Raw genomic sequence first — 8,644 nt, forward strand, 5'->3', positions numbered from 1 at the left:
TTGATCCTAGGCAACGTTCAATGATCCTGTACAACGGTCACTGGTCCTGTACACAAGCCATGGATGAGATACAACACGAACTGATAAGAAAAAACACCAACTGATAAGATAAAACATCAACTGATAAGATAAAACACCAACTAATAGGATAAAACACCAACTAATAGGATAAAACACGAACTGATAAGATAAAACATCAACTGATAAGATAAAACACCAACTGATAAGATAAAACACGAACTGATAAGATAAAACACGAACTGATAAGATAAAACATCAACTGATAAGATAAAACACGAACTGATAAGAAAAAAACAACTGATAAGTTAAAACACCAACTGATAAGATAAAACACCAACTGATAAGATAAAACATCAACTGATAAGATAAAACATCAACTAATCCCCGACAACGTTACTTGATCCTATGCAACGCGTATGTTCATTGAGACTGTTTGGCATAACGCATCGTCATGACAAGTAATCATTCTGGAAAAATTACGCGATTAGAACCACCCACGAACTGGTTACGTCACGGTTCGTTATGCACTTTTAATATCCTTTGGTTGATAAAAACGATACGTGCAATTGTTATGGGATTTTACTCAGAATGCCAAATGTTATATTTCTCCGAATGAGAGGCGGTCAGGTAGCCTCGTGGTTAAAGCGTTCGCTCGTCACCCATGATCAAGATCAAGAAGACAGGGGTTCGATTCCCGACATTGGTACAATGTGTGAAGCCCATTTCCTGTGTCCCCCGCCGTGATATTGATGGAATATAGCTAAAAGCGGCGTGAAACCATACTCACTCACTCACTCACTCACCCACACAATGAATACCGTATCGGTTGCCACACCTGTGTTATTGAATGGCTGGGTCGTGTGCCTTTCATAACAACTCCCCCCTTTCCGTAGCCTGAACACGGCTTGCAGGAATAACACGAGTTGTTACGAATGGGCCGTGCGCGTGTGGTAGTGCAATGATGAAATTGCCGCCATACAACCGAAGTCCGCCGCCTCGTCTTAATACATGCACTACACATACGACTACTTCGTTGATTAATTGTTTTAACATGTACATTTCTACTTGAACTGCTGTGTACTGAGCCTGTTTAAAGTTGCAGATTATTTTTGTCAAATTGACCTTGTTAAAAGTCCCTATTTCTCTGTTTCATATCGGTAATATCCAAGTGGATACCGTGTTTTAACATTAATTCAAAGCTGTCGATCAGATGCCTGGCTCTGAAGACGTGGGTTCGTATCTGGACCGTTACGCTACAAGTTTGCAGTTCGTCTATGTTGCATCAATATTATTTACTGGAACCTGCTTGTCTTTGGTTCGCCTTGTATTTGTGTCTGTAAGTCTAACTGTTCATGACCTGGGTTTGATCTGATATTTGCTTATTTAAACCATTACAATGGTCTTAGAAAGTACGAACGTGTTCAAGGCAACATTTGTTTGCTTGTTTGTTTGTTGTTTAACATCGCACTCAGCAATATTCCAGCTATATGATGATGGTCTGTAAATAATCGAGCCTGGACCAGACAATCCAGTGATTGATATCATGAGCATCGATCCACGCATTTGGGATCGATGACATGCATCAACCAAGTCAGCGAGCCTGACCATCCAATCCCGTTAGTCGCCTTTTACGACAAGCATAGTCACCTGTAACGGCAAGCATGTGTGGAACAATGAGGAACAATAAGAAGATGCAGTTTTTTATGGTCGTGCATGAACAGATTAAACAGAGAGTCACAACTTCTTTGATAGGCATTTAGAAGTTGGAGTACTAAGTAAGGATAAGAATTTATGGATGAACAACTTCTTTATTACAATTAAGAGCGACGTTTCGGTGTAGGTGTAGGTTCTAACACTTGCTTGATAACGGTGTTAGAACCTACACCGAAACGTCGCTCTTAATTGTAATAAAGAAGTTGTTCATCCATAAATTCTTATCCTTACTTAGAGAGTAACAACAAGGATCCTTGCACACTATTTTCTGAAATAATGCATAGTCGTCTATGCATTATTTAATAGTATTTCTGCCGGCAGGAGTGTGTGGTGAGTATGACAATTGTTAGAAAGTCCACATCTTTACGGCAATCACATGGGCGTATCTCCCGGTCACTAATGAGTACTCCCCTGGGTATTAATACCTTGTCAATTTCCTCCAAGCTCATCCCGACTTCGCAATTGTGTCTGAAATCACATCTAGAGGTTAATCTGTTACTGAAGATACCACTACTTGCACCGACACCATTCACTAGGAGATATGACCTACACAGATCAATACTTACTCTCCACTATTGCTTGTATGTACTTTTAACTCTTGTTGTTTAACTGGTAGTAGGCGAGGTAGGTTTGACTCTAATTCAGTTCTGTTTTTGTGTTTACCAGCTGGCAGGGGTAAAGTATCCTGCTGACCTACCTTGCTGATAATCAGGGCGATCACCTTTATCATTTCCTTGCACGACTAAGGGACGCTACTCTACACAATGTTACACCACTGGACACCAGTGCACCTGTTCTACAAAATACACTAAGTGCTGTCGGAAATGCTTTATACGCTTTTCTAGCTTCATTTTATAAATACAAATCACGAGGCTATGGAAATAGCACATCGGATATCTGCCTATCCTAGCTGACACCGTGATTAGCCTAAACAGGTTCTTTAACAGGTAAAAATGATGATAAGCTTAAAACATCTTCGTGCGTTGTCATACATGTAGGAACTGCCCATAGCTTAAGGTAATTACCTAACACCTGTCCCGAGGTGATGACCTCAGACCGTCCCCTGCATTCTCACAGGTGCAAAAGTCACCCGAGTTCAGGGTGGTCTCAAAATAGTGCTGTTATTGTACTTATTGAGATATGCGTTGACAGGGGTAGCAATTACTATACTGTACTGCAGTAGATTTGCTTGGAACAAATATGGACTTGTTAAAAGCTGTAAAACTGGATGAGTATTGGAAGGTTGGGATTTTGGAATCAAGAAGGATTTTTTGTTTTGTAGATGATGTCTTGTAGCTGATGAAGTATCTGAATCTGTACTGTCACCCAATGGTATGATAACTGGTGCAACAAGGCGGATATCTACGCTAACATATATCACTGTCTCCATACAAACACACACACACAAATACACACACACATAAATACAAATACACACACACACACAAATACACAAACATACACACATCATGACATGTAAGAGTAGATAATGATATTATAATACAATACATTATGTGGTATCTAGTTTTGCAGCTGTCGCCTTAGACCTTAAAGTCTGAAAGGCCGCCACTGACTACTGGACCAAGTGTTAGAATCAGGACTTATGCAGTCTCCGTGTGGCACCGCAAGGACAAGTGTTTAAATCAGGACTTATGCAGTCTCCGTGTGGCACCGCCAGGACAAGTGTTTAAATCCGGACTTATGCAGTCTCCGTGTGGCACCGCCAGGACAAGTGTTTAAATCAGGACTTATGCAGTCTCCGTGTGGCACCGCCAGGACAAGTGTTTAAATCAGGACTTATGCAGTCTCCGTGTGGCACCGCCAGGGCAAGTGTTAGAATCAGGACTTATGCAGTCTCCAGGACAAGTGTTTAAATCAGGACTTATGCAGTCTCCGTGTGGCACCGCCAGGGCAAGTGTTTAAATCAGGACTTATGCAGTCTCCAGGACAAGTGTTTAAATCAGGACTTATGCAGTCTCCGTGTGGCACCACCAGGGCAAGTGTTTGAATCAGGACTTATGCAGTCTCCAGGACAAGTGTTTAAATCAGGACTTATGCAGTCTCCGTGTGGCACCGCCAGGGCAAGTGTTTAAATCAGGACTTATGCAGTCTCCAGGACAAGTGTTTAAATCAGGACTTATGCAGTCTCCGTGTGGCACCGCCAGGGCAAGTGTTTGAATCAGGACTTATGCAGTCTCCAGGACAAGTGTTTAAATCAGGACTTATGCAGTCTCCGTGTGGCACCGCCAGGGCAAGTGTTTGAATCAGGACTTATGCAGTCTCCAGGACAAGTGTTTAAATCAGGACTTATGCAGTCTCCTTGTGGCACCGCCAGGGCAAGTGTTTGAATCAGGACTTATGCAGTCTCCGTGTGGCACCGCCAGGGCAAGTGCTTAAATCAGGACTAATGCAGTCTCCAGGACAAGTGTTTAAATCAGGACTTATGCAGTCTCCGTGTTGCACCGCCAGGGCAAGTGTTTGAATCAGGACTTATGCAGTCTCCAGGACAAGTGTTTAAATCAGGACTTATGCAGTCTCCGTGTGGCACCGCCAGGGCAAGTGTTTAAATCAGGACTTATGCAGTCTCCAGGACAAGTGTTTAAATCAGGACTTATGCAGTCTCCAGGACAAGTGTTTAAATCAGGACTTATGCAGTCTCCGTGTGGCACCGCCAGGGCAAGAGCTTCTATCAGGACTTATGCAGTCTCCAGGGCAAGTGCTTGTATCAGGACTTATGCAGTCTCCAGGGCAAGTGTTAAAATCAGGACTTATGCAGTCTCCGTGTGGCACCGCCAGGGCAAGTGTTTACATCAGGACTTATGCAGTCTCCAGGACAAGTGTTTAAATCAGGACTTATACAGTCTCCGTGTGGCACCGCCAGGGCAAGTGTTTGAATCAGGACTTATGCAGTCTCCAGGACAAGTGTTTAAATCAGGACTTATGCAGTCTCCGTGTGGCACCGCCAGGGCAAGTGCTTGTATCAGGACTTATGCAGTCTCCAGGGCAAGTGCTTGTATCAGGACTTAAGCAGTCTCCAGGGCAAGTGTTTAAATCAGGACTTATGCAGTCTCCGTGTGGCACCGCCAGGGCAAGTGTTTAAATCAGGACTTATGCAGTCTCCAGGACAAGTGTTTAAATCAGGACTTATGCAGTCTCCGTGTGGCACCGCCAGGGCAAGTGTTTGAATCAGGACTTATGCAGTCTCCAGGACAAGTGTTTAAATCAGGACTTATGCAGTCTCCGTGTGGCACCGCCAGGGCAAGTGTTTGAATCAGTACTTATGCAGTCTCCAGGACAAGTGTTTAAATCAGGACTTATGCAGTCTCCGTGTGGCACCGCCAGGGCAAGTGTTTGAATCAGGACTTATGCAGTCTCCAGGACAAGTGTTTAAATCAGGACTTATGCAGTCTCCGTGTGGCACCGCCAGGGCAAGTGTTTAAATCAGGACTTATGCAGTCTCCAGGACAAGTGTTTAAATCAGGACTTATGCAGTCTCCGTGTGGCACCGCCAGGGCAAGTGTTTGAAACAGGACTTATGCAGTCTCCAGGACAAGCGTTTAAATCAGGACTTATGCAGTCTCCGTGTGGCACCGCCAGGGCAAGTGTTTGAATCAGGACTAATGCAGTCTCCTGGGCAAGTGTTTAAATCAGGACTTATGCAGTCTCCGTGTGGCACCGCCAGGGCAAGTGTTTAAATCAGGACTTATGCAATCTCCAGGACAAGTGTTTAAATCAGGACTTATGCAGTCTCCGTGTGGCACCGCCAGGGCAAGTGTTTGAATCAGGACTTATGCAGTCTCCAGGACAAGTGTTTAAATCAGGACTTATGCAGTCTCCGTGTGGCACCGCCAGGGCAAGTGTTAGAATCAGGACTTATGCAGTCTCCAGGACAAGTGTTTAAATCAGGACTTATGCAGACTCCGTGTGGCACCGCCAGGGCAAGTGCTTGTGTCAGGACTTATGCAGTCTCCAGGACAAGTGTTTAAATCAGGACTTATGCAGTCTCCAGGACAAGTGTTTAAATCAGGATTTATGTAGTCTCCGTGTGGCACCGCCAGGGCAAGTGTTAGAATCAGGACTTATGCAGTCTCCAGGGCAAGTGTTTAAATCAGGACTAATGCAGTCTCCGTGTGGCACCGCCAGGACAAGTGTTTAAATCAGGACTTATGCAGTCTCCAGGACAAGTGTTTAAATCAGGACTTATGCAGTCTCCGTGTGGCACCGCCAGGGCAAGTGTTTGAATCAGGACTTATGCAGTCTCCAGGACAAGTGTTTAAATCAGGACTTATGCAGTCTCCGCGTGGCACCGCCAGGGCAAGTGTTTGAATCAGGACTTATGCAGTCTCCAGGACAAGTGTTTAAATCAGGACTTATGCAGTCTCCGTGTGGCACCGCCAGGGCAAGTGCTTGTATCAGGACTTATGCAGTCTCCAGGACAAGTGTTTAAATCAGGACTTATGCAGTCTCCAGGACAAGTGTTTAAATCAGGACTTATGCAGTCTCCGTGTTGCACCGCCAGGGCAAGTGTTAGAATCAGGACTTATGCAGTCTCCAGGACAAGTGTTTAAATCAGGACTTATGCAGTCTCCGTGTGGCACCGCAAGGGCAAGTGCTTGTATCATGACTTATGCAGTCTCCAGGACAAGTGTTTAAATCAGGACTTATGCAGTCTCCAGGACAAGTGTTTAAATCAGGACTTATGCAGTCTCCGTGTGGCACCGCCAGGGCAAGTGCTTGTATCAGGACTTATGCAGTCTCCAGGGCAAGTGCTTGTATCAGGACTTATGCAGTCTCCAGGGCAAGTGTTTAAATCAGGACTTATGCAGTCTCCGTGTGGCACCGCCAGGGCAAGTGTTTAAATCAGGACTTATGCAGTCTCCAGGACAAGTGTTTAAATCAGGACTTATACAGTCTCCGTGTGGCACCGCCAGGGCAAGTGTTTGAATCAGGACTTATGCAGTCTCCAGGACAAGTGTTTAAATCAGGACTTATGCAGTCTCCGTGTGGCACCGCCAGGGCAAGTGCTTGTATCAGGACTTATGCAGTCTCCAGGGCAAGTGCTTGTATCAGGACTTATGCAGTCTCCAGGGCAAGTGTTTAAATCAGGACTTATGCAGTCTCCGTGTGGCACCGCCAGGGCAAGTGTTTAAATCAGGACTTATGCAGTCTCCAGGACAAGTGTTTAAATCAGGACTTATGCAGTCTCCGTGTGGCACCGCCAGGGCAAGTGCTTGTATCAGGACTTATGCAGTCTCCAGGGCAAGTGCTTGTATCAGGACTTATGCAGTCTCCAGGGCAAGTGTTTAAATCAGGACTTATGCAGACTCCGTGTGGCACCGCCAGGGCAAGTGTTTAAATCAGGACTTATGCAGTCTCCAGGACAAGTGTTTAAATCAGGACTTATGCAGTCTCCGTGTGGCACCGCCAGGGCAAGTGTTTGAATCAGGACTTATGCAGTCTCCAGGACAAGTGTTTAAATCAGGACTTATGCAGTCTCCGTGTGGCACCGCCAGGGCAAGTGTTTGAATCAGTACTTATGCAGTCTCCAGGACAAGTGTTTAAATCAGGACTTATGCAGTCTCCGTGTGGCACCGCCAGGGCAAGTGTTTGAATCAGGACTTATGCAGTCTCCAGGACAAGTGTTTAAATCAGGACTTATGCAGTCTCCGTGTGGCACCGCCAGGGCAAGTGTTTAAATCAGGACTTATGCAGTCTCCAGGACAAGTGTTTAAATCAGGACTTATGCAGTCTCCGTGTGGCACCGCCAGGGCAAGTGTTTGAAACAGGACTTATGCAGTCTCCAGGACAAGCGTTTAAATCAGGGCTTATGCAGTCTCCGTGTGGCACCGCCAGGGCAAGTGTTTGAATCAGGACTAATGCAGTCTCCAGGGCAAGTGTTTAAATCAGGACTTATGCAGTCTCCGTGTGGCACCGCCAGGGCAAGTGTTTAAATCAGGACTTATGCAATCTCCAGGACAAGTGTTTAAATCAGGACTTATGCAGTCTCCGTGTGGCACCGCCAGGGCAAGTGTTTGAATCAGGACTTATGCAGTCTCCAGGACAAGTGTTTAAATCAGGACTTATGCAGTCTCCGTGTGGCACCGCCAGGGCAAGTGTTAGAATCAGGACTTATGCAGTCTCCAGGACAAGTGTTTAAATCAGGACTTATGCAGTCTCCGTGTGGCACCGCCAGGGCAAGTGCTTGTATCAGGACTTATGCAGTCTCCAGGACAAGTGTTTAAATCAGGACTTATGCAGTCTCCAGGACAAGTGTTTAAATCAGGACTTATGTAGTCTCCGTGTGGCACCGCCAGGGCAAGTGTTAGAATCAGGACTTATGCAGTCTCCAGGGCAAGTGTTTAAATCAGGACTAATGCAGTCTCCGTGTGGCACCGCCAGGACAAGTGTTTAAATCAGGACTTATGCAATCTCCAGGACAAGTGTTTAAATCAGGACTTATGCAGTCTCCGTGTGGCACCGCTAGGGCAAGTGTTTGAATCAGGACTTATGCAGTCTCCAGGACAAGTGTTTAAATCAGGACTTATGCAGTCTCCGTGTGGCACCACCAGGGCAAGTGTTTGAATCAGGACTTATGCAGTCTCCAGGACAAGTGTTTAAATCAGGACTTATGCAGTCTCCGTGTGGCACCGCCAGAGCAAGTGCTTGTATCAGGACTTATGCAGTCTCCAGGACAAGTGTTTAAATCAGGACTTATGCAGTCTCCAGGACAAGTGTTTAAATCAGGACTTATGTAGTCTCCGTGTTGCACCGCCAGGGCAAGTGTTAGAATCAGGACTTATGCAGTCTCCAGGACAAGTGTTTAAATCAGGACTTATGCAGTCTCCGTGTGGCACCGCAAGGGCAAGTGCTTGTATCATGACTTATGCAGTCTCCAGGACAAGTGTTTAAA

This window comes from Haliotis rufescens, unplaced genomic scaffold, assembly GCF_023055435.1.
Source record: "Haliotis rufescens isolate VD_foot unplaced genomic scaffold, xgHalRufe1.0.p SCAF_10, whole genome shotgun sequence".
NCBI classification, from domain to species: Eukaryota; Metazoa; Mollusca; class Gastropoda; order Lepetellida; family Haliotidae; genus Haliotis; species Haliotis rufescens.